This window comes from Idiotropiscis lumnitzeri, chromosome 1 (assembly GCF_059441095.1).
Source record: "Idiotropiscis lumnitzeri isolate Australia: NSW breed Sydney's pygmy pipehorse chromosome 1, RoL_Ilum_1.0, whole genome shotgun sequence".
NCBI lineage: Eukaryota > Metazoa > Chordata > Actinopteri > Syngnathiformes > Syngnathidae > Idiotropiscis > Idiotropiscis lumnitzeri.
In genome coordinates this window covers 46,191,219-46,218,718 of record NC_142391.1, presented here as the reverse complement: position 1 = coordinate 46,218,718, position 27,500 = coordinate 46,191,219, and the positions used below count along the sequence as shown (strand labels likewise).

The following is a 27,500-nucleotide window of genomic DNA, read 5'->3' as shown; positions in this document are numbered from 1 at the left end:
CGTAAGAATGCCCCAGGTGAAGAAATAACTTGTCTCGACTGCTTGGAATCTAATTCGACAATTTACTGGGAATGCATAGTGAAAAACAGGGTAAAATAAATAAACAGAAAAACTAAAATTCTTTAAGTGTTTTTTACTTAGCTTAAGTCTCACAAGATTTTATTAAGTAACAAGATTTTCTTAAGTAACAAGATTTTCTGATGTTTTGTTTTGTTGAACAATTTTCTGAAATTTTCAGTTTTTGCCAACAAACTTATTTTTTCTGACTAAAAAAATACAATGAATAAAAACTTATAGCAGCTTGAGTGGCTGCCTGTTCACAGCAGCGTGGCTCACTATTGAGCCTTTTTCGTGTGTTTTTTCCCTTTACCCTTTTTTATTTTATTTTTAACCTCACCTCAGCAATGGACATCCAACTTGCGGTGGTTTTACTGCTGTTGGGGGCTGTTTTTTGCGCGATCGTGTCCGGAGACGAAACTCGGAGCTACGGATCGATCGTGTATACAAGAGATCAGCTGTTAGCACTCCGTGCTAACCCCGCGTGGGCTCCCGGAGCGAGACCCGATAGCCCCCGCGAGCTGAGGAGGAAGAGACGGGGATGTCGTGCGGGAGCTAAACGCCAGGCAAGGAGGAGACGATATCACCCCGTCCTCCCGTCCGTTATTATGGGGAATGTTCGATCCCTCCCCAACAAAATGGACGAGCTAACAGCGCTAACCCGGCACGAGAGGATTGTCCGGGAGGCTAGCTTGCTGGTGTTCACGGAGTCGTGGCTAACAGAGCTAACGCCGGACGCCGTCGTGGAATTGGACGGCTTCCAAATACTGCGCGCGGACAGGACACTGGAGAGCGGTAAGAGAAAGGGGGGAGGGCTGGCTGTGTTTGTTAATGATAAATGGTGTAACCCTGGGCACATAACTGTTAAGGATCAACTTTGCAGTCGGGACATTGAGATGATAGCTGTTAGCATGCGTCCGGTCTATTTACCGCGAGAGTTCAGTCATGTGATCGCGGTGGCGGCGTACGTGCCTCCCTCAGCTAACGGTGAGACAGCCTGTGATGTACTGAATGCAGCTGTGAGCAGGCTACAAACACAGCACCCAAATGCCTTGTTCCTTATCTCTGGTGACTTCAATCATGCTTCTCCTTCCTCCTCTCTGCCTTCATTCACACAATATGTAACATGCCAAACCAGAGACAATAAAATATTGGACCTCTTCTATGCCAACACCAAGGGGGCGTACACGTCACTGCCCCTCCCCCCGCTGGGCAAAGCTGACCACAACTTGGTTGCTCTTCTGCCTGTGTACAAACCTCTGGTCCGCAGGCAGCCAGCTGTGACACGCACAGTTCAGCGATGGTCCGGAGAAGCCGAGGAGGCCTTGAAGGATTGTTTCAACACAACTGTGTGGGAGGTATTCAGCGAAGCTCACGGTGAGGACATTAATGGTCTAACAGACACAGTTACAGACTATATTAACTTCTGCATGGAGAACACCATTCCCACCAGGACTGTAAGATGTTTCTCCAACAACAAACCCTGGATCACACCGCACATTAAAGCTCTCCTGAAGGAGAAAAAGAGGGCTTTTGTTTCAGGCGACAAGGACGAGCTGAAGAGAGTGCAGCGTCAGCTGAGAAGGAGGATCCGAGAGGGGAAAAAGTCCTACAGGATGCGGATGGAAGAACAACTGCAGCGGAACAATGCCAGGGATGTCTGGAGGGGCCTGAAGACCATCTCAGGCCACGGACAACCAGGTAAGACCCAGAAGGGGGGGGGGGCTTCAGTGGGCAAATGAGTTGAACCTATTTTTCAATAGGTTTGATCAAATGTCTGACCCCGCTCAGGCTTCCCTGATGCAGCCCCCACCCACCCCTCCTGCCACTGCAAACAAGACCCTCTCTCCCCCTCTCTCGCCCCTCTCTCTCTCCACAGGCTCCAGTTCCCAGCCTCATCAGACAACCACCACTTCCTCCTGCTCAGCCTTGTTCCTCACAACATCTCAGGTGAAGAACCAGCTGAGGAAGATGAAGGCGAGGAAGGCGGCAGGCCCAGATGGGATCAGCTCCCAGCTCCTCAAATCCTGCGCAGACCAGCTGTGTGGAATCGTCCAGCACATGTTCAACCTGAGCTTGAAGCTGGGCAGAGTCCCCCAGCTGTGGAAAACATCCTGCCTGGTTCCGGTTCCAAAGACACCCCATCCGAAGGAGCTCAACAACTTCAGACCAGTGGCGCTGACGTCTCATCTGATGAAGACCCTGGAGAGACTGGTCCTCGTCCATCTGCGCCCCCTGGTCAGCTCCTCAATGGACCCACTCCAGTTTGCATACCAGCCTGGCATCAGTGTGGATGATGCCATCATCTACCTGCTCCACACTTCACTCTTCCACCTGGAGAAGGCGGGGGGCACGGTGAGGATCATGTTCTTTGATTTCTCAAGTGCTTTCAACACCATCCAGCCCGCCTTATTGGGAGACAAGCTGGAGCAGGCGGGAGTGGCCCACCACCTCATCACATGGATTCACGACTACCTCACAAACCGGCCACAGTACGTGAGAACACAGGACTGTGTGTCTGACGTGCTCCTCTGCAGCACGGGAGCGCCGCAGGGAACTGTGCTGGCTCCCTTCCTGTTCACCCTCTACACCTCGGACTACAAATACAATTCCACAACCTGTCACCTGCAGAAGTTCTCTGATGACTCTGCGATTGTCGGCCTCATCACTGACGATGACGATCGGGAGTACAGAGGGGTTACGCAGGGGTTCGTGGACTGGTGTCAGCAGAACCGCCTCCAAATCAACGCTGGGAAATCCAAAGAGCTGGTGGTGGATTTCCGCAAGCGTCGGCACTCTCCACCTGCACCAGTGAATATCCAGGGAACAGACGTTGAGAGGGTCTCAACTTACAAGTACCTGGGTGTTCATCTGAACAATAAACTGGACTGGAGCAACAACACAGACGCTCTCTATAGGAAGGGTCAGAGCAGACTCTTCCTACTCAGGAGGCTGAGGTCCTTTGGCGTTCGGGGAACACTCCTCAGGAACTTCTATGACTCGGTGGTTTCACCGGTCATCTTCTATGGAGTGGTCTCCTGGGCAGGAGGCATCTCGGGCCGGGACAAAAAGAGACTGAACAAACTAGTGAGGAGGGCCAGCTCTGTACTGGGCTGCTCCCTGGACTCTGTGGACTCAGTGGGGGGCAGGAGGATGACGGCAAAACTGTCATCAATGCTGGACAAACCAGCCCACCCACTCAATGACACTCTGAGAACACTTTACAGCTCCTTCAGTGACAGACTTTTACACCCTCGCTGTACCAAAGAGAGATTTCGCCGCTCCTTCCTGCCGACTGCTGTCAGACTTTTTAACAAGAACATTGGGTCAGGCCTACAAACAGGAGGGCATTAGTGCAATTGTGCAGTCCTAGGATGCAATATTAACCACTACTGTACTTTCAGCCAAGGGTGTACTTAAACAACGACCAATGATGTATTTTGTTTACCATTACAGTATTCTTATTACAATACTTCTATCACTGTAGTATTTCTACCACTGCAGGATGTTCACTATTACAGTACTTTTATCATTGCAGTACTTTTATAATTGCTGTATTTCCTATCATTGCGGTACTTTTACTATTACAATACTTTCATCATTGCAGTATTTTTCTATCGTTGCAGTACTTTTACTATTACAGTACTTTTATCATTGCAGTATATTTTATCATTGCAGTACTTTTACCATTACAGTACTTTTATCATTGCAGTACTTTCCTGTCATTTCAGTACTCTCACCATTACAGTACTTTTATCATTGTAATATCTTTATCATTGCAGTATTTTCAATCATTCAGTAGTTTTTATCATTACAGTGTTTCCCCCTCTGTATAATGGACAGGCATTAGGAGTGTTTCCTTACACTAGATACGTTTATACTGTGTATATTTGCATGCTTTTTATGAATGTCTGCTGCTAATGTTATACATTAACGGCTACATTACGCCGCCGACTCTGTGTGATCTATATCTTTGCTGCTGCAACACTTCAAATTTCCCCATTGTGGGACTAATAAAGGACATCTTTATCTTTATCTTTATCTTTAAAAGTATTCATACCCCTTGAACATATCCACACTTTGCTACCTAACAAACAAAAACGTCAATGTTTTATTTTTTCCTGAGATTACACACTGCAAGAACGGCAATGGTACATTTCAATATGGCTGTTCCTGCAACTTGAATACATTAAAATTAGAACTCAAAGTGGCTCCCAACAGCGTTCCCTAACCAAAAGTGTTCCCTAATCATGTTGACAGTAGAGAACACGTTCCAGTTAGCTCACTGCTCTATGTGATGAGCGTGTTTCGTACGTGCTATTGTTATACATTCAGCAAGCAAGTGTGTTTAATATTATCGCAATACGACCGAGTTTTTATGTATGTTTTCTTTTCATCTGTGCGGCCCACCGTGGCCCAGTTCAAAGTGGTTGGGGACCCCTGCCATAACAGATCTGATAGTTTGCCATAAAACATATTATTTGCTGACAAATGTAGTAGTAGTGTTAATATGATAAGCTATTTTAAAATTTAGTCTCAGTTTTAGTCCAGTTTAAATCATGGTGTTTTAGTTTTTATCACATTGAGTCAACCTCATCCCGTTTTCATTTAGTCAAATTTTAGTCGACTATAAATCTAGCATTTGTCTTTATTTTAGTCCAAGATAATTTTATTACGTCTAGTTTCAGTGAGCAATAAGTGTCAACTTGCCTAACATTTAATGGAAGCTCATTCCATAGAGAAGGACCGGCAACATAAAGCCCTTGAGGCTGCGCTTAGTCCTTGGCACCTCCAGAATCGGAAAGAATCAGAATCAGAAATCCCTTTATTGTCATTGTACAGTGTACAACGAGATTAGAGAGCTCCCCTCTCCAGTGCAATACAACAATAATTTAATCAAATATATAAATTAGATAAAAGAATAAATAAAGAGATGGCAAATAATATGAAATCGGATAAATAAAAACATCACGTCGCTGTTCTGCAACGTAAGGGTGGTCGTGTGTGTGTGTGAGCGTTCAGAATGGTGATGGCTCTCGGAAATAAACTCTTTTTCAGTCTATTAGTCTTTGATTTGATGCACCTGTAGCGCCTGCCAGAGGGCAACAGGTCAAACAGGTGTGAGTTTTGTCTTTGATGATATTGAGAGCTCTGCTGAGGCACCGGGTGGTGTATTTGTCCGACAGGGAGGGAAGAGGGCAGCCTATAATCCTCTGCGCCGTTTTGACTGTCCTCTGGAGTCTCACTCGGTCTGCCTCAGTGCAGCTGCTGTTCCAGGTGGAGACACAGTAGGTCAGCAGCTCTCGATGGACGAGTGGTAGAAGGCCAGCAGCAGCTTCTTGTCCAGGTTGAATTTCCTGAGGATCCTCAGGAAGTGCAGACGCTGGTGGACCTTCTTTACCACTGCTGTGGTGTTGTGTGTCCAGGAGAGGTAATCGGAGATCTGTACTCCCAGGAACTTGAATGTGTGGACCCTCTCCAGCAGTATCTATTGTAAATGCGTTTGTTTTAATTTGTGTTCTTAATACCAGCTAATTTATATTACACCATATGGAAAGCGCTTTGTTTCAACTCCATCTGTTGTGAAATGCACATTAAAAATAAAAGTGTATTGTATTGTATTGAGACTGATGACAAAGCAGGCTTGTAGGATCTCTGGTACAAATTCAAGGAAAGACTTGCGCACCTTTGGAGAGCTGAAAGGATTAAGAAGCGAAGGAGCCTCAGGGAAAAGGCAAGGACATGCTCTTTTGGGACCCCTTCAAATATGCTCGCAGTCTCCTCAAAGAGAAGAAGTCATTGAAGACCACCAAGCAGGAGCTGGAACAACACATAAAATACCAAATGTGTGACAACCTAATCCGCTTGTATCACCAGGCCACGTATCCCAACCACCCGAACCAGCCACGAAATTTGATACATCTCCATCGAGGTGGTCAGAAGTCCATGGAACGTGCAATCGCGGCATCAGCACCAGGACTAAACGGAATGCCATATAAGGTGTTCAAGAACTGTTCGGGGCTCCTTAAGATAGTATGGCGACTGATGGTGGCAGCTTGGAAAACTCGGTCCATCCCATCCCCATGGTGCCAAGCAGGCTACCACCTTCATACCAAAGGAAAAAGACTCCCAAAACCTGGATCAGTTCAGAGGTATAGCCTTATTGAATGTCGATGGGAAAATCTTTTGCTCTATCCTGGCCAGAAGAATGACGAGCTGTCTCCTGGCAAACAAGTACATCGACATCAGCTGCCGGAAAGCAGGAATACAAGGGTTCGCTGGCTGCATGGAACATTCAGCACCAATCTGGGAGAAAATCCAGACAGCCAAACTAAGCAAAGAAGACCTGCATGGAGTCTAGCCGGATCTGACCAATGCCTTCGGCTCAGTTCCCCACCAGCTCATTACATACGCCCTTGAATGTTTCCATATACCATCGCACATCCGGAAGTTAGTAGCAAACAACTTATGCAACCTGCATGTTTGCTACACAACTTTGGATATCTCAAATGACTGGCAACGGCTGGAAAAGGGAATAGCAATGGGATGTTCTATTTCTCCCATCCTATTCACGGCCGCATTTGAGATCCTCCTGATAGGTGGCAGACAGATGGTGCAAGGGCTCAGATCTCAGACAGGCCAAAAACTCCTAGCCATACGGTGCTACATGGATGTCACTACCCTCCTCCAAACGGCAAGCCTTTCCAGCACAGCTCCCACTGCAGTCCATCGGTTTGGGGTATAAAAAGGAGAAAGGGAGACTCCTCTTCGAACTGAGAGACTCACCGGACCCAGAAATTTAATATGCTGACCCCCAGATTCGCACAGGACAGAAATGGAATGCAGTTGAATCAGTTGACCAAGCCATAGGTCGGCTAAAGCACCAGGTTTTACAAAGCCTAGGACGGGGAACAGCGCCATAGAGATGGTATCAAGCAACCAAGAAGAAGAGGAAAGATCTTGTAATATCTGAAATTGCCAAAACGACGATGGACCATTGGGGAGGCCATGACCAACAGGTCCATCACTTGGGCAGGCATGTGGAGAACACCCCGGGTGAGAACTAGCTTCCAGATCAGAGCCACCTATGACACTCCGAGCCCCCGGAACATATACACCTGGTATGGCACAGAAGATTTTTGCTATCTGTGCAACACCTCAAACCCAAATTTAAAGCACATCCTCACTGGCTGCACCCTAAATTGGAGTCGCTGCGCTGTTCGTCTGCTTTCATCCACCGGGAGAGTAAACGCAACTATGGTTTTGTGCACCACCACATGCAACAATTGCACCCTTCTAATGGAAAGACTTTCCCTGCTAGAGGAACGTGTCCGCCAGCTAGAGCAGTATAATGTGGTAAGCGTAAATGCGGCAGACACGACTGACAGGACGGGTTGTAGCCAACCTGCTATCCGGTTAGCATTGGCCTTGAAACAACTTGCTAATCGCGGTGAGCCTATTAAAACACCATTCCACTTCGGTCTTCTGGCTCCCGCACTTCAGTTATAGATGACTCCATTACCCGCTACACGAAGCTTGAAAATCTAGCCACAGTAATGTGTATTCCTGGGGCCAGAGCACCCGACATTGAAGCTAATCTTATGGACCTGGCACGCACAAGACCTAGACACCAGCGTAGTGCTAGCAACGCTAGCTATTCAGATACGTTGGCTCCAATGATACTGGGATGAGTCAATCAAAGATCACAAAGATAAACATAGCAAGAACCTGTGATCTCGCCAGAAAGATGAGTCGGCATTGAGTAATTGTCTCTGGCCCCTTGCCCGCGAGAGGCAATGACGAGAGGCAGTGTTGTTTTTGGCAGGCGTTTAAGATTTAGTCTTAGTCTTAGTCATTTGGACAAAAATGCTTCTTAGTTTTCGTCAGATTTAGTCATTCCTATTCGTGATAGTTTTAGTCTAGTTTTAGTCGACAAAAACTCAAAAAGGTTTTAGTCGGTTTTAGTCGACGAAAACTCAAAAAGGTTTTTGTCGGTTTTAGTCAACGGAAACGCAAAAGAAATATAGTTTTAGTCGAGTTTTTGGAAATTTATTCGACCAAAACTCAAGTTTTTAGTCCATTTTAGTTAAAAATAGGCATACAAGGTTTCCACCCAATAGCAAAGACTTTCTGTTGGACTATTAAGGATTATGCATTACAAACAGATAACGTAACGGTGGAACCAATGCTCATTGCTCCAAAATAAGCCGAGAACCAAAACGTTTTATATGGCAACAGTTTTGGCTTTATTTCACTTAAAGCAACATCAAATAAAAATGTTTCAACAACATAGACTTGTAGTAGACTTGTTCTATGATACAGTAGCACAAGTACAAACTCTATCAAACATATGTCTTGTTTACTTGCACCAGCTTGCAATTATCAGAGCGAAGTAGCCTTGCGAGTGTCACTGTCGTTGTTAGAATAATATTTAGAGGTTATTATACATTTGCCATGACGCAACTTTATTTCAATACATGGTGCACATATCATGTTGCAAATTAGTGGAGTGGACTATGCTTGAGGGTTTACAGTCAGAGTGGAGGTACAGGAGGACACCTTTACTGCAGAGAGGTGTCTGCAATTGGCAGGGCGGTGGCACTTCTTCAGAAGTGAGGGTGAAGTAAACAACATCGTGATGAGTCCTGATAAAGAAGTTGGCATCGAAGTCTGAAGCAAGCAACATCGTGCTGGGTCCTGATAAAAGATGTTGACGTCAAAGTCAGCTGCGACCCATGGCGGCACGCCAATGATAAACCGGACTAAACCAGCTTTTGAGAAGATGAACTGTACCACCCTTGAGTGTAATCTGATTTCTCGAAGTGTAATCTGATTCCTCGATGTTATAAAAGGGAATGTATGAAAAACATCGATGAACAGAAGGGAGATGAAGTTGCCAAATAAACTTTACTGACCTCTCTGTATCCACTTGGGCTGGGTGCCTCTCTCTTTTCAGCTATGAACCCTATATGTCAAATTGGCGAACCTGACAGTCGTCATGGTCCGTCAAAGGAACGCGTGTCAGTGCGTGTGAGCCGAGACAAACGACTGTAGACGTGTTCATGCGACACCAGTGTGTGTGACGGTACGTGCGCGGCGCATGCGCCCTACGTGCCGTCCAGGTGGTGGGCGTGCCCAAACAAATGATAGGTTGCACTTCATTGCATTGTTTTGAAAGACAGATTACATGTCCAATTGGAAGGGATGTCATAAACTTTGTGTCTGACGAACCACACGCTAACAATTTTGTGCCGTCTCGTCTCGTCAACGAAAATTTCATGTACGTTACATCATGTTTTCATCATCAAATAACCTTGTTTAGCTCATCTCTTTATCGTCATGAAAAAAAGGGGCCTTAACGAAATATTTTCATCATTGTTGACGAAAACAACACTGATGAGAGGTTGAGCAATTATTCTCGATTAATCAGTGGCAGGCTAGCTTTTGTAGTGAGCAGGGACTGCAGTTTGTAGATAATTGGCCTTCTTTCTGGGGCCGACCTGACCTGCTGAAGATGGACGGCCTTCACACTAACTGGGAAGGCGCCATCACTCTTTCCAGAAACAGATTGTTGTTTGAGTCTTCCATGACAGTTCATATCAAAGCAGGTCAGGTTGCAGGCGATTAGTGAGCCTCAAAGGATGGGTATGGAGTCTGTAAGGCTAGAGCGAACTGGCGTTATGCTAGACTTAGACAACACACGTAGCTTTTCTTCAAGCTAGAGCATGACACACCATACACTGTTGCGTCATATACTGATACAGTTTCTACTGAGGTGGCAATATATGATGGGTTTAAGCATTCCTCCTCGGTCGGTCTTATCGACGATGAGGCTTTCTCTCAAAATAGTAACACTCAAAAGCCGACGAATAACGATCAGATTCCTACCGTCGTAATTTCTTGCCACGTTTATAGTTGCTCGAGGTACAATACGGGACCTAGGCAATGCAATCTTGTTAATATTATGACCAGGAGTCCTATCGTGCAGAATAATTTAGATAAACTTATTTTATTGAAACTAATTTTTTTTACTATTAGATTGCTCTCATCGAAAGCCCTGTTCGGTAATGACCTCATTAGAAACCATGATCTTAACATGATTGGTCTCTGCGAGACCTGGTTAAAACCAAATCATTTTTTTAGGCCAAATGAGGCCTCGCCTCCAAACTTTGTGAGCTTACATGTTGCGCGCCCTCGAAAGAAAGGCGGGGGTGTAGATCTCATTTTCGAATCTGAGCTAAAACTTAGCCTTTGTTCTAGCAATTCCTTTAAAACATTTGAAGTTCTCGTTAAGCGATCCACAGTCGTGTTGCCGTTTTATCTTGCATTTCTTTACCGTCCCCCTGGCACGTACTCCAGGTGAACTTTCTGAATTTGTGGCTGATTTGGTAACTCATGCAGATGATATAATTATCATTGGTGACTTCAACATTAATATGAACCTCCCGTCGGAACCACTTACCGTGGCGTCTCAGACAAAGATTTATACTTTTGGTTTCACGCAATTAATAGATGAAGCGACGCTTACAAATGGTAATACTTTAGATTTGGTATTAACCCGAGGCTTAGCATCCTCAAACGTAATCGTATTACCATATACTACTTCTACATCTGACATTTACTTTATTAAATTTGAAGTCTTGGCTCATTGCCATCGTTCTGATCAGAATCAAAGCTATAGCAGCCACAATATTAAAGATAAAGATGTCCTTTAATAATCCCACAATGGGGAAATTTGCAGTGTTACACCAGCAAAGATATAGATCACACAGAGGCGGCGGCGTAATGTAGCCGTTAATGTAGCCGTTAATGTAGCCGTTAAATGTATAACATTAGCAGCATAAAAAACATGCGAATATACACGGTATATACGTATATACACAAATCCCCTTGTATATACACACTTACATCCCAGTACAATTACAAGTTTAAGGAAACACTCCTAATGTCTGTCCATGACTCTTAATGTCTGTCCATGTATAGAGAGGGGAAATAAATAAAAATGCTGCAATAATGAAAAAATACTGCAATGATAAAAAAATACTGCAATGATAAAAATGCTGCAATTATAAAAGTACTGTCATGATATAAGTACTGCAATGATAAAAGCACTGCAATGATAGAAATACTGCAGTGATAAGAATACTGCAGCGATAAGAATACTGCAGTGGTAACCAAAATACATCATTGGTCAATATTTAAGTACTCCATTGGATAAGTACAGTAATAGGGTGTATTGCATCCTAGGACTGCACAATTGCACTAATGCTCGCCCGTTTGTAGAGTTGACCCAATGTTCTTGTTTAAAAGTCTGACAGCTGCCGGCAGGAAGGAGTGGCAAAATCTCTCCTTCACACAGCGAGGGTGTAAAGCTGAAGGAGCTGTGGAGTGATGTAAGAGTGTCATTGAGGGGATGGGCTGGGTTGTCCAGCATTGATGACAGTTTCGCCGTCATCCTCCAGCCCCCCACTGAGTCCACAGAGTCCAAGGAGCAGCCCAGGACAAAGCTGGCCCTCCTCACCAGTTTGCCCAACCTCTTTTTGTCCCGGCCATCAGACATCCCCAGCATTGTTTTTCTGCAGCTGTTCCTCCATCCGCATCCTGAAGGACTTTCCCTTCTCTGATCCTCCTTCTCAGCTGCCGTTGCACTCTCTTCAGCTCCTCCTTGTCGCCTGACACAAAAGCCCCCTTTTTCTCCTTCAGGAGAGCTTGAATGTCTAGTGTGATCCAGGGTTTGTTGTTGGAGAAACATCTTACTGTCCTTGTGGGTATGGTGTTCTCCATGCAGAAATTAATATAGTCTGTAATTGTGTCCGTTCGACCATTGATGTCCTCCCCGTGGGCTTCACTGGATACTTCCCACACAGTTGTGTTGAAACAGTCCTTTAAGGCCTCCTCGGCTTATCCGGACCATCTCTGAACTGTGCGTGTCACAGCTGGCTGCCTGCGAACCAGAGGTTTGTACACAGGTAGGAGAGCCACCAAGTTGTGATCAGCTTTGCCCAGCGGGAGGAGGGACAGTGGTGTGTACGCCTCCTTGGTGTTGGCATGGAAAAGATCCAATATTTTATTGTCTCTGGTGTGGCAGGTGGCATTGTGTGAATGAAGGCAGAGAGAAGGAAGGAGAAGCATGATTTTAGTCACCAGAGATAAGGAGCAGGGCATTTGGGTGCTGTGTTTACAGCCTGCTCACAGCTGCAGTCAGTACATCACAGGCTGTCTGACTGTTAGTGGAGGGGGGTACGTATACCGCGATCACGACTGAACTCTTGCGGGATGTAGTACGGACGCATGTTAACAGCTAGCAGCTCAATGTCCTGACTAAAAAGTTGCTCCTTTATAGTTATGTGCCGAGGGTTACACCATCTATCATTAACAAACACAACCAGCCCGCCTCCTTTCCTCTTACCGCTTTCCAGTGTCCTGTCCGCACGTAGGATCTGGAAGCCGTCCAATTCCACGACGGCGTCCTGCGTTAGCTCTGTTAGCCACGACTCTGTGAACATCAGCAAGCTAGCCTCTCGGAAGTTCCTCTCGTGCCGGGTTAGCGCTGTTAACTCGTCAATTTTCTTGGCAAGGGATCTAACATTCCCCATCATAATGGACGGGAGGACGAGAGGACGGGGTGGTAAGGTCTCCTCTTTGTCTGCCGTTTAGCCCCCGCGAGACATCCCCGTCTCTTCCTCCTCAGCTCGCGCGGGATATCGGTTCTCGTTCCAGGAGCCGGCGCGGGGTTAGCACAGAGTGCTAACAGCTGATCTCTTATGTACACGATCGGTCCGTAGCTCCGAGTCACATCTCCGGACACGGTTGCACAAAAAAACAACCCCCAGCAGCAGCAAAACCACCGCAAGTTGGATGCCCATTGCTGCGATGAGGTAAAATATATAAAACAAGGTAAAGGTAAAAAACACACGAAAAAGGCTCAACGGAGAGCCGGAGCTGCTGAAACAGGCTGGCACTCGCGCAGCGCTCTTCAACCACCAATGCGCTCTCTGAGCTACTCCCTCTAGCAACCGCTTCATTTCCTAATTATATTGGTTTGATTGATGATCTCACAAGCAACTTTAATGGCGCTCTGTTAAATGCGCTTGACTGCGTAGCACCTTTAAAAATTAAAACTCATCCAAAGAGGCTTACTCCGTGGTTTAGAGAGGAAACGCGCATACTTAAACTATCACATTGGAAGCTTGAGTGCAAATGGCGTGCGACCAAACTTGAGGTTTTCCGTCAGGCATGGTGCGTTAGTTTACTAATATACAAGGAAGCACTCAATTTAGCCAAAACTAATTATTTCTCTAAATTAATTGTCTTATATAAAAACAACCCTAACTATTTATTACATACTGTGGCAAACTAAGACAACAGCAGCCAACCTCGGATAGCTCTTCCTATTCAGCTCACGATTACATGCAATTCTTTACTCGGAAGATTGAGTGCATTCGGGATGAGATGAAAGACACTGTGCCTAAAATCCCGTTGATTTTCACAATTAATGGTGTTAATAAGGACATGATTGCTGATAACTGCCCGACAAACTTATGTCAATTAAAAAAGGATCTCTTGAAAGACTAACAAAATTGGTTAGTGCGGCAAAACCGACAACTTGTACATTATACATTAATGACATATGTAAAGTTTTTCACTTATTGGAATTTATTTGGTTTTGAGACGATATGAATATTTTGGTTTCGGCTAAAAAATTAAAACATATTTTGTATAAAATTACTTTGCTGTTCCAAAAAGTTAAAAGACGCTTATACAAAAGTTAGCAATAAACCTTAAGACAAAACTAATGGTATTTGTAAATGTGAAAGCGAACAACCTAGCAAGAGGAAAAATTTAAGGTCTAAACATAGAGACGGGAGGAGATCAAATTCTGTGGGGTAATTGTTGACTGTAAAATCTGTTGGAATCTTCTTCTTTTCCTTTCGGCTTTTCCCTTCAGGGGTCGCCACAGCGAATCAGTTGCCTCCATCTAACCCTGTCCTCTGCTCTCACCCCAACGACTTTCAGAGTCCTCTTTAACTACATCCATAAACCTCCTCTTTGGTCTTCCTCTAGACCTCTTGCCCGGCCGGCACTTGGAAACTCAGAATCCTTCTGCCAATATACTCACTATCTCTTATCTGGACATGTCCAAACCATCTCAGTCTGGCCTCTCTGACTTTATCTCCAAACCCTCTAACGTGCTGTGCCTCTGATGTACTCATTCCTGATCTTATCAATTTTGGACACTCCCAAAGAGAACCTCAGCATCTTCATCTCTGCCACGTCCAGCTCTGCCTTCTGTCTTTTCTTCAGAGAGAACCTCAGCATCTTCATCTCTGCCACGTCCAGCTCTGCCTTCTGTCTTTTCTTCAGTGGCCGTGTCCAAATTAACAGGCTGCGACCTCCGAAGGCCAGTTTGCAGGCTGGGTCCTCGAAGTCTAAGAAGGCTCCTCCTCATGTAGCCTTATATGGACCGCATAACCCGTGGTGAATTTGGACAGGCTCGATAGCTACATACAAATAATTAGGCTGCGTCCTTCGATGTCCAATATGGCGGACAGAAGACGTCACTTCCGGTGCGACAAGAACGCTCACGCAGGTGTCCAAATTCACGCGGCCTCCGAGACCTAGCCTTATATAATCTGTCCTCGTTTCCATGGAGTTTCCATTGAGACGGGCCCTGAGTGAAGGCTACGAGAATGCAACCTTCGCAGCCTTAAAAGCCTCGCTCTTCTTCTACGCCGTTCTACACTCGCAAGATGCAAACCAACGCAGCCACGTGTTCCGCCTCATCGGAGTGCACTTTCAGATGTAAGTATAAGTTATTTATATGCAATATTAAAACATCACTCATGAGAAATATTGGGCAGCAATGTTTGGATATTTAGCTCCAGATTAAGATAATTTTATTATTTGCGATATCGGCCAAATATAACTAAGGTAGCTCTAAGAACTATTGCATAGGAGGTATGGCTGAAACATTTGAATTGTCTTATTTCTGCATGTTAGCATTATTTTATTTAATCTTTCCCTTATGTTTTAGGGAGCAAGGAGATGACCGCGCGGCTGATCAAGCTGCGCGGGGAATACGACAGCCTCTTTACGGGGGCCAAGTTCTCCGCAGCCACAGCATGGAGGTAAAAATACAATTACTATCAGGAGAAATATTTGACGAGATATTGTCTTATTTATTTCCATCCATTTAAACTCAAAATATCAATAAGAAAACGCATAAGAATGGTGAGACCCAATACAGCAATTTTAGTTTCCATTCATCAGCCATTTGTGTTTGAATTAGATTTGCGCTAACACGCAGCTGTTTATCCTAGCACAATGTGCCCTGTATAAATTCCATGTACCCCCTGCAATGTGCTCCCCAATTACTGATATTAATGAATAATATATGAATCGCCCTCCACATTAACATGATAAAACGCACTGAAACGGTCATGAACTAATGTACTGAAGTGCATAAATCTGCATGTTACCCATAACACCAGGATTTCTGACTAATGTTTGCATCTTTTTTACCCATTTTTTCATCCTTTATTTTTGCACGCATTTTTATTTATTTAATACAGGACCATCGTGGAAAAGCTTGAGCTGCAGGGCAAAGTGACGCCCCTGCAGGCAAAAAAAAAAAATGAAGTATAAAGTATGGAAGTCCACATTTCTTTTTCTTATGTGTGAAAATGAAGATATAATTGTTTTATCTTTTTGCTTCTTTTAATATAAAGGATTGCAAAAACCCAGGGACTGGCGAAGGGGTGGCAGGGAGAGCTACTGCCGATACTTGGCCCTGGTTCGAACTTATGGATGGAGTGCTCGGACAGAGACCGTCCATCACCCCCCCTGTCCTAATTGCCTCCATCCCTGAGGAAAGACCAGGGCCAAGTCAGGCCATCCCTGAAGAACTACCAGGGCCAAGTCGGGCCAGGGTGACGCAAGAGGAGGGGGAGGAGGAGGAGGAAGAAGAAGAAGTAGTAGAAGAAGAGCGAGGCCAACAGCCGGAGCAACGACCGAGAGGGAGAAAGCGAAGGAGAGAGGATGAAATTATCAGACTTTACAGACTCGACTTAGCAATGCGGAGACAGGAATTGGAGAGACAGAGGTTGGCAGAGGAGCGAAGGGCAACTGAGAGGAGGGAGACATTTGAAAAGTTTTTCAGTTTGATGGAAAAGATGCTAGATCAAAATAAAAAATGAGTGAAATATGCTTGGTGTTCAAGACTGAAATTTAGATAACATTCATTTAAAAGTAAACAAAAACTGGGGTACTTTCAAAACAGATGAACTAGTTCGTATCCCAGTCACATCTTGATCAGCTTCTTCAGACAAAAGTGAAAAAGCCCAGGTTTGTGAAAGACCAAAACCTTTACAATAATATGAAGACTCCACCATGTGTGTTTTGCTTACAAACTATTAACTCATTAAATACCAGCCATTTTCACTGGAGCAAAATAAGTTTATTTGCACATAACACAAAACGACTGAACTGTTGAACTATGTACAAAAATGAAATAGATCAGTGTCATACTTTTTTTTGGGTGATATAAAATAAAACAGTTGCCTTGATGCAAGGGCACACAACATAGTTCACACCACATTCTTGTTTCACTCCGTTTGCACTTTCGTTGTGGTCTGGCTTTGCTGGTCCGTGGCAAAAAGGCGAGCTTGTGTTTGTCCACTGGGGTTTGTGTGAAAATAATTGTCTGGGAAGTGATTGGTGGCATCCGCGATGTGCTGCAGAAGCTCATCCGTGAGAAACAGCTGCAGGAAATCAGCTGGCTCCTCAGACTCCAAATGGGCAGCGGCATTCAGTGGTCCAGGGGTTGCTGTAAAGTCGATTTTCCTTGGTTGCCATCCAGTGTGACGCCATCCGGAACCACTGCTTCCTGATGCACAACCTGTAAATTACAGAAATATAAACAATTGGAAATATATATTTATTGCTGCATTTTATTGCTGGCGTGTGAAGTTTCATATTATAATTTACCTTTCTTTACACCAACAAGACGAGGAGGAACTTTCTTGCCGCGGGATGCACAATCTGTGAATTTTAGAAAGTATGCATGATTACCACACCATTCAGTATTGTTGTTTCCTCGTCGGGGAGGAGATACGCTCGCGTGTAACTGCACATTTACGCGACATTTTCTGCCCGCAAGATGCATGATATGTACAATAAAAGCCTGAGGGATAAAACCACATGTTCAATGGTAACTTGCGAGCGTTTACTTCCTCGTCGGCGAGGACTTGCGCTCGCGTGTAATTGTGCAATAGAGGCGGCCGGACGAGGAAGTCAGCGAGCAAGCTCGCGTCTAACTGCACATTTATGCGACATTTTCTGCCCGCAAGATGCATGATATGTACAATAAAAGCATGAGGGCTAAAACCACATGTTCAATGGTAACTTGCGAGCGTTTACTTCCTCGTCTGCGAGGACTTGCGCTCGCGTGTAATTCTGCAATAGAGGCGGCCGGACGAGGAAGTCAGCGAGCAAGCTCGCGTCTAACTGCACATTTACGCGACATTTTCTGCCCGCAAGATGCATGATATGTACAATAAAAGCATGAGGGCTAAAACCACATGTTCAATGGTAACTTGCGAGCGCTTACCTCCTCGTTCGGGGGGATCTGGTGAGGACTCTCGGCTGCTTTGGCTATTGTCCGAAGGCAGGCGATGCAGGCCGCAAGGCACGCGCAGCCTCTTTAGACGCCTGTTTGTTGTGACGACGATGAAGCGTCATCCTCTCAACCAAAGCGTCTCCATCGCTTTGATGCTTTTAGGAAGCTTTTTTTTTAAAAAAAAGCATTCCTCGATCGTCATTTGCTTGGAGGATTTCATTGCTAACGCTACTAATGCGACTGCTGCTAGTGCTGCCGATCCTGCTACCCACGCTGCTCTCCACACTTATAAGTCTACCCCAGGATCCCGCCCCCCATTTGTACCTCTGGCGCAGATTCAAGGCGGATCTTTTGCACCTCTGCCCCCTGCTGGGTGATTTTTACATGATTCACAATGCGGACAAGGCTTATTCTCAGTCAGAGGTTGCATCAGACCCTTATGTACACTTGGGAAGCTTTTTTTACAAAAAAGCATTTCTCGATTGTCATTTGCTTGGAGGATTTCATTGCTAACGCTACTAATACTACTGCTGCTACTGCTGCTAATGCTGCTAGTGCTGCCGATGCTGCTGCTAACCGCGCCGCTCTCCACACTTATACCGTCTACCCCAGGATCCCGCCCCCCATTTGTAACTCTGGCGCAGATTCAAGGCGGATCTTTTGCACCTCTGCCCCCTGCTGGGTGATTTTTACATGATTCACAATGCGGACAAGGCTGATTCTCAGTCAGAGGTTGCATCAGACCCTTATGTACACTATGACGTAAAAAAGACAGAAAACGTACTTATACGTCTTTGGTAGAGAGCGCCATTGCATTAAAAGACGTCTTTGTACGTCTAAGGGAGTAAATGAGTTAATTTATTGAAAAACTGGTGGACAAACAAGGCATAAATTAAGTACATCATAATTCACAGTAACTCGTCCAACGAGAGCCTGCTGACGTACTGTGTCTCCACCTGGTACAGCGGCTGCACTGAGGCGGACAGAGTGAGGCTCCAGAGGACAGTCAAAACAGCGCAAAGGATTATTGGCTGCCCTCTCCCCTCACTGTCGGACATCTACATCGCCCGGTGCCTCAGAAGGGCTCTCAACATCGTCAAAGACAATACCTACCCAAACTCACACCTGTTCGACCTGATGCCCTCTGGCAGGCGCTACAGCTGCATCAAATCGAGGACCAATAGACTGAGAAACAGTTTCTTCCCGAGAGCCATCTCCATTCTGAACTCTCACACACACACGAGAACACCCTTACCTTGCAGAACAGCATCGTGATGTGTTTTTATATACCCTATTCAGTACTAAATTCCATTGCACTCTCTTATTTATTTATCTAATTTATATATTTGTCTGTATTATTGTTGTATTGCACTGGAGAGGGGAGCCCTCTAATCTCGTTGCACACTAGAGTACAATGACAAAAAAGGGATTTCTAATTCTAATTCTAATTCTAATTCTATTCACAGAAAATAAAAAGCATTCCCCAGTTCATAACTGTTGCAGGATAAACCTGAGTGTGTCAGTGCTGTTTTGCCAATTCTCGCCTGAGCAGGGACTCATTTGGAGCATGGATGGAACCTTTGTTCCAGGACCCATGACATGGATGGGGCACGAGCAAGAGTCCTGATCTTCCTCTCGTGACTTGAAGTGGGGCATCATACCGGTTGCAGTGTCCACTACATCATCCATTACGTGGGGGTTTGCAGGGATGGTTGGGGCAATAGATGGCTGCCAAGTCACTACAAAAGATGGGATAGATTTATTAACCATTCATTACATTGTATATGAATCTATTTTTCCATCTTCTGATATTTTGCCATGTTTGTGTGGCTGTGCTGTTTGATGATTCAGTTAAAGATTATTTTGTGGCATATTTGATGGGATGATTGCTCAAATACCATTGTGCAGTTACAAGTATTTAAATACCTAAATATACTCATGGTCCTCTGGTACCTCCTCCAGGGCAGACACCTGAGCAGACAGGTGGTCCCTCCACTGCACTCCAGCGACTGTGTCAGCCACCTCTTCCCCAGCAGCCTCCTCTTCCCCTTCGTCCTCCGAGGCCATGAGGTCTCCCACCCCAAGGCAGATGTTGTGGAGGACGGCACAGGCAGCGATGACCTAAAAGAAATAAAAAGGAAATGCTGTATATTAGCTATATTTGATAGTTATTGCACTGAACAGGACATGATTTGATCCTGTTTTTTTTTTTTATTTACTTACATGTGGTGCAAAGGTGTGGTGCACCTCCAGGGCGTGGAAAAAGATGGCCCGGAATCTCACCTTCATCATTCCAAAGGCACGCTCAATAATTGAGCGTGCCTTGGAATGATGAACGTTGAAGCGCCGGGCCCCCACGCCCTGCACCGGCCGCTTGTAAGGAGTGATGAGGGGGAGTGGTCGCTGGAGGCACGGATACCCTCCATCTGCCAAGATGAAGTGCCCTGGAGGAGGATACAGCCCTCTATGGTAAAGAGGGCTGTGCTGGAGGACCCTGGAGTCGTGGACTGATCCAGGCCAACCCACGTATATGTCCAGAAAGCGACCCTGATGGTCACACACACAGCTTGCATGATTATGCTGCTAAAAAGCTTGCGGTTCTTGTAGTCATGACCATCAGGGCCACTTGGAGGCTTGATTCGGACATGACAACCATCTATTGCTCCAGCAGCTCTTGCAAATGCATGGTGCTTCGCCAGCCCTGCAAATCCCTGGGTCACTGCCTGAAGGTCTTCTGCAGTGTTGGGGAAGTGGATGACTCTGTGGCGAAGAGCCACCACTTCCCCAGTGACCCGGTGGATGATGTAGTGGACAGTGGACCGCGGCATCCCAAATGCTCGTGCTACCACCCGATATGATGCCCCACTCGCCAGCCAGAAGAGAAAGACAAGGACCTCTATCTCGACACCCCATCCATGTCGTCGGTCTTGGTCCAGGAGGTTCAGCAACACTCTGAATGAGTCCCTGCTCAGGCGAAAGTCTGTTTGGAGATCCTCTCCATTGAAAAAACGATCCAACACTGGCACACCCAGGTTTATCCTGCAGTATGGACTTCTTGGCTGTTAATGTTTTGAATAAAAAAAAAAAAACATGAACGCATTAATTATTGTACTTGTTTTGTTTGCTTGCATCATTCCTACAGTATCACCAACTTAATTTTAATAACTCTGGCCCTAAACTCTCTAGTGGTATTCTGGTGTTTTGCCATATGTAAAAGTATGTTTGGTTACAAACTAATCACGGGGACAATAAAGCCATCACAAGTATCTAAATTCATAAAAACTCTTTAAGAATGTATACAATTATATCATTTCCATTTAATATTCGTTTTATTATGAAGCTAACACATGTACTACTGAAGTTATGTTTTGGGGTTTTACTGGCTATGTTTTTAGTTCATCTGTATCAATCACGTTATAACCCTATTGACCTATCAATGTTGGTAATAGTGTGAAAATGCTGATAGACTTATTTGGAACTTACCTCATTCCTTCGATAAAGGACAACTCTGCGATGGGAAAGCGTGATCCTCCGCTCCTCAAGAACAAAATGTAAATAAACTAAAAAGTGAAATAAAATGAAGAAAAAGTCTGGTTCCATCGTTCAAAATGAAATATTAATACAAATATGTTGCTTAGCCGATGCTTTCGGTTTGGAGCTCGTCGCAGATTATCCATTGATTATCCAAGCCGTTTATAAATCCACCGCAAATACGTATCACCTGCGTCGAACAGCGGAGCAATTATATGTGGGCGTAACGTAAATGTTGCGCCAAGCGGCCGTGGCTCAGGAGACCGATTCCAAGGCTGGATTCGAAGGTCGCACGTGACAGCGTGAATTTGGACACCACGCGCGGTCGTGTCGCGCCGGAAGTGACGTCACGCGGCCGAAAAAGCAGCCTTCGGAGGTCGCAGCCTGTTAATTTGGACACGGCCACTGGCACTGTCTCCAGACCAGACAGCATCGCTGGTCTCACCACAGTTCTATAAATCTTTCCTTTCATTTTAGCTGAAACTCTTCTATCGGACATCACACCTTATACTTTTCTCTACCCGTTCCAGCCAGCCTGGACACGCTTCTTCACTTCTTTTTCACACTCTCCATTGCTCTGGACTGTTGACCCTAGATACTTAAACTCTTCCACCTTCTTGGTCTCTTCTCCCTGTAGGCTCACTCTTCCTCTTGGGTCCCTCTCCTTTTCACACAGATACTCAGTCTTCCTACGGATAATTCCCCTCCTTTCCAGGGCAAACCTCCATGCCTCCAGCTTCTCCTCCACCTGTTCCCTGCTCTCACTACATATCACAATGTCATCTGCAAACATCATGGTCCATGGAGATTCCTGTCTAACCTCATTTGTCATCCTGTCCATGACCATAGCGAACAAGAAGGGACTCAAAGCTGATCCTTGATGTAGTCTCACCTCCACTTTGAACTCCTCTGTCACACCGACAGCACAACTCACCACTGGGTTACAGTCCTCATACATGTCCTGTACCACTTGAACATACGTCTCTGCTACTCCAGACTTCCTCATACAGAACCACAGTTCCGCTCTGGGCACTCTGTCATAAGCTTTCTCCAGATCTACAAAGACATAATGCAGCTCCTTTTGACCTTATCTGTACTTCAGCAATCTCAAAGCAAATATTGCATTAGTTGGACTCTTTTTTGGCATAAAGCCATACTGTTGCTCAGAGATGTTCACCTCTGCCCTCAGTCTAGATTCCACCACTATTTCCCACAGCTTCATTGTGTGGATCATCAGCTTTATTCCGCTGTAGTTTCCACAGCTCTGCACATCTCCCTTGTTCTTAAAAATGGGCACCAGCACACTTCTCCGCCATTCCTCGGACATCTTCTCACTTTCTAATATCCGGTTGGACAACCGAAGTCAGAAATTCTACTGCTATCTCTCCTTGACACTTCCACACCTCCACGGGTATATCAACAGGGCCGAGTGCCTTTCCGTCTCTTCATCCTCTTCAATGCTCTTCTCACTTCATCCTTACTGATCTTTGCTACTTCCTGGTCCATAGCAGTCACCTCTTCTTCACTTTGTTCTGTCTCATTTTCCTCATTCATCAGCTCTTCAAAGTACTTTTTCCCTCTTTCAATCACACTACTGGCATCTGTCAAAACACTTCCATCCATATCCTTTATGACCCTAACCTGCTGCACGTCATTCCCATCTCTGTCTCCCTGCCTCGCCAATCTCTCCCTCCTTACTGTCCAACCTTGCATACAAGTCCCCTCGCCAACCTCTCCCTCCTTACTGTCCAACCTTGCATACAAGTCATCGTAAGCCCCTTGTTTGGCCTTTGCCACTTCCACTTTCACCTTCCGTTGTATGTCCCTGTATTCCTGTCCACTTTCTTCAGTGCTCTCACTGTCCCACTTCTTCTTAGCTAACCTCTTTCTCTGGATCCATTTCTGCACCTCCTCATTCCACCACCAAGTCTCCTTATCTCATTTCCTTCCAGATGACACACCAAGGACTTTCCTACCTGTCTCCCTGATCATGTCTCAACTCCTTCCTGAAGATCATACAACACTCTTCCCCTCTCAACTTACAGTATTTTCTCATCTTCTCTGCCTTTACCCTCTTTGTTGTTTTCACCACCAGAGACATCCTACACACTACCATCCTAAGCTGTCTGTCTACACACTCACCAACCACTCCTTGGCAGTCGCTGATCTCCTTCAGATTACACTTTCTACACAAGATGTAGTCTACCCATGTACTCCTACCGCCACTCTTGTAGGTCACCCTATGTTCCTGCCTCTTTTGGAAGAAAGTATTCACCACAGCCATTTCCATCCTTTTTGCAAAGTCAACCACCCTTTTCCGGTTCCGCCGCCGCGCGAGTGGCTGCCTGTTTACAGCAGCATGGCTCACTATTGAGCCTTTTTCATGTGTCTTTTCCCTTTACCCTGTTTTACTTCATTTTACCTCATCGCAACAATGGACATACAACTTGCGGTGGTTTTACTGCAGTTGGGGGCTGTTTTTTGCGCGATCGTGTCCGGAGACGAAACTCGGAGCTACGGATCGGTCGTGTACTCAAGAGATCAGCTGTTAGCACTCCGTGCTAACCCCGCATCGGCTCCCGGAGCGAGACCCGATATCCCCCGCGAGCTGAGGAGGAAGAGACGGGGATGTCGTGCGGGGGCGAAACGCCAGGCAAGGAGGAGACGATACCACCCCGTCCTCCCGTCCGTTATTATGGGGAATGTTAGATACCTCCCCAATAAAATGGACGAGCTAACAGCGCTAACCCGGCACGAGAGGATTGTCTTGGCTAGCTTGCTGGTGTTCACGGAGTCGTGGCTAACAGAGCTAACGCCGTACGCCGTCGTGGAATTGAACGGCTTCCAAATACGACGCGCGGACAGGACACTGGAGAGCGGTAAGAGGAAAGGGGGAGGGCTGGCTGTGTTTGTTCATGATAGATGATGTAACCCTGGGCACATAACTGTTAAGGATCAACTTTGCAGTCGGGGCATTGAGCTGATAGCTGTGAGCATGCGTCCGTTCTATTTATTGCGAGAGTTCAGTCATATGATCGCGGTGGCGGCGTACGTGCCACCCTCTGCTAACAGTGAGACAGCCTGTGACGTACTGACTGCAGCCGTGAGCAGGCTACAAACACAGCACCCAAATGCCCTGCTCCTTATCTCTGGTGACTTCAATCATGCTTCTCCTTCCTCCTCGCTGCTTTCATTCACACAATATGTAACCTGCCACACCAGAGACAATAAAATATTGGACCTTTTCTATGCCAACACCAAGGAGGCGTACACATCACTGCCCCTCCCCCCGCTGGGCAAAGCTGACCACAACTTGGTTGCTCTCCTGCCTGTGTACAAACCTCTGGTCCGCAGGCAGCCAGCTGTGACACGCACAGTTCAGCGATGGTCCGGAGAAGCCGAGGAGGCCTTCAAGGACTGTTTCAACACAACTGTGTGGGAGGTATTCAGCGAAGCCCACGGTGAGGACATTAATGGTCTAACAGACACAATTACAGACTATGTTAACTTCTGCATGGAGAACACCATTTCCACCATTTCTCCAACAACAAACCCTGGATCACACCGGACATTAAAGCTCTCCTGAAGGAGAAAAAGAGGGCTTTTGTGTCAGGCGACAAGGACAAGCTGAAGAGAGTGCAGCGTCAGCTGAGAAGGAGGATCCGAGAGGGGAAAAAGTCCTACAGGATGCGGATGGAGGAACAACTGCAGCAGAACAATGCCAGGGATGTCTGGAGGGGCCTGAAGACCATCTCAGACCACGGACAACCAGGTAAGACCCAGAAGAGGGGGGGGGCTTCAGTGGGCAAATGAGTTGAACCTATTTTTCAATAGGTTTGATCAAATGCCTGACCCTGCTCAGGCTCCCCTGCTGCAGCCCCCACCAACCCCTCCTGCCACTGCGAACGAGATGCTCTCTCCTCTCTCTCCTCTCTTCTCTCCCCTCGCTCTCTCCACAGGCTCCAGTTCCCAGCCTCATCAGACAACCACTACTTCCTCCTGCTCAGCCTTGTTCCTCACAACATCTCAGGTGAAGAACCAGCTAAGGAAGATGAAGGCGATGAAGGCAGCAGGCCCAGATGGGATTAGCTCCCAGCTCCTCAAATCCTGCGCAGACCAGCTGTGTGGAATCGTCCAGCACATGTTCAACGTGAGCCTGAAGCTGGGCAGAGTCCCCCAGCTGTGGAAAACATCTTGCCTGGTTCCAGTTCCAAAGACACCCCATCCGAAGGAGCTCAACAACTTCAGACCAGTGGCGCTGACGTCTCATCTGATGAAGACCCTGGAGAGACTGGTCCTCGTCCATCTGCGCCCCCTGGTGAGCTCCTCAATGGACCCACTCCAGTTCGCATACCAGCCTGGCATCAGTGTGGATGATGCCATCATCTACCTGCTCCACACTTCACTCTCCCACCAGGAGAAGGCGGGGGGCACGGTGAGGATCATGTTCTTTGATTTCTCCAGTGCTTTCAACACCATCCAGCCCGCCTTATTGGGAGACAAGCTGGCGCAGGCGGGAGTGGCCCACCACCTCATCACATGGATCCACGACTACCTCACAAACCGGCCACAGTACGTGAGAACACAGGACTGTGTGTCTGACGTGCTCCTCTGCAGCACGGGAGCGCCGAAGGGAACTGTTCTGGCTCCCTTCCTGTTCACCCTCTACACCTCGGACTACAAATACAATTCCACAACCTGTCACCTGCAGAAGTTCTCTGATGACTCTGCAATTGTCGGCCTCATCACTGACGGTGACGATCGGGAGTACAGAGGGGTTACGCAGGGTTACGTGGACTGGTGTCAGCAGAACCGCCTCCAAATCAACGCTGGGAAATCCAAAGAGCTGGTGGTGGATTTACGCAAGCGTCGGCACTCTCCACCTGCACCACTGAATATCCAGGGAACAGACGTTGAGAGGGTCTGAACATACAAGTACCTGGGTGTTCATCTGAACAATAAACTGGACTGGAGCGACAACACAGACGCTCTCTAAAGGAAGGGTCAGAGCAGACTCTTCCTACTCAGGAGGCTGAGGTCCTTTGGCGTTTGGGGAAGACTCCTCAGGAACTTCTATGACTTGGTGGTTTCATCAGTCATTTTCTATGGAGTGGTCTCCTGGGCAGGAGGCATCTCGGGCCGGGACAAAAAGAGACTGGACAGTGAGGAGGGCCTGCTCTGTCCTGGGCTTCTCCCTGGACTCTGTGGACTCAGTGGGGGGCAGGAGGATGACGGCAAAACTGTCATCAATGCTGGACAACCCAGCCCACCCACTCAATGACACTCTGAGAACACTCCACAGCTCCTTCAGTGATAGACTGATACACCCTCACTGTACCAAAGAGAGATTTCGCCGCTCCTTCCTGCCGACTGCTGTCAGACTTTTTAACAAGAACATTGGGTCAGGCCTACAAACGGGAGGGCATTAGTGCAATTGTGCAGTCCTAGGATGCAAAATACACTACTACTGTACTTTCAGCCAATGGTGTACTTAAATATTGACCAATGATGTATTTTGTTTACCATTACAGTATTCTTATTACAGTACTTTTATCACTGTAGTACCATTGCAGGACGTTCACTATTACAGTACTTTTATCATTGCAGTACTTTTATCATTGCAGTATTTCCTATCATTGCAGTACTTTTACTATTACAGTACTTTTATCATTGCAGTATTTTTCTATCGTTGCAGTACTTTTACTATTACAGTACTTTTATCATTGCAGTATAGTTTATCATTGCAGTACTTTTTACCATCACAGTACTTTTATCATTGCAATATTTTTATCATAGCAGTATTTTCAATCATTCAGTAGTTTTTATCATTACAGCGTTTCCCCCTCTGTATAATGGACAGGCATTAGGAGTGTTTCCTTACACTTATATACGTTTATACTGCGTATATTTGCATGCTTTTTATGATTGTCTGCTGCTAATGTTATATATTAACGGCTACATTACGCCGCAAACTCTGTGTGATCTATATCTTTGCTGCTGTAACACCTCAAATTTCCCCATTGTGGGACTAATAAAGGACATCTTTATCTTTATCCTTCTGCGTTCCTCACCTGGATACCAAACCTGCTCATCACCTCCTCATCACCACTGTTTCCTCCTCCAACATGTCCATTAACGTCTGCTCCAATGACAACTCTCTCATTTATAGGGATGCTCTCAATCGTTTCATCAAGGTCCAACCAAAAGTTCACCTTCTCCTCAAGCTCACAAGCTACCTGAGGCGCACACCCACTAACAACAGTGATCATCACACCTTTGAATCCTACCTTCAGGC

The 27,500-nt window shown here is 46.1% G+C and overlaps 1 protein-coding gene and 1 long non-coding RNA gene across 5 annotated transcripts in view; both read right to left on the bottom strand.

Moving 5' to 3' along the window:
- The window catches only part of pias2 (protein inhibitor of activated STAT, 2), a 155,886-nt gene that overhangs the window by 122,936 nt on the left and 5,450 nt on the right, over positions 1-27,500 (bottom strand). The gene's annotated exons all lie outside the window — the stretch shown is intronic.
- LOC148344807 (uncharacterized) lies at positions 16,162-19,835 on the bottom strand. The gene is made up of 4 exons (XR_015844685.1): positions 19,601-19,835; positions 17,666-19,413; positions 17,044-17,097; positions 16,162-16,954 (listed from the first exon to the last, which is right to left on the bottom strand). It is a non-coding gene; the product is annotated as an uncharacterized LOC148344807 (long non-coding RNA).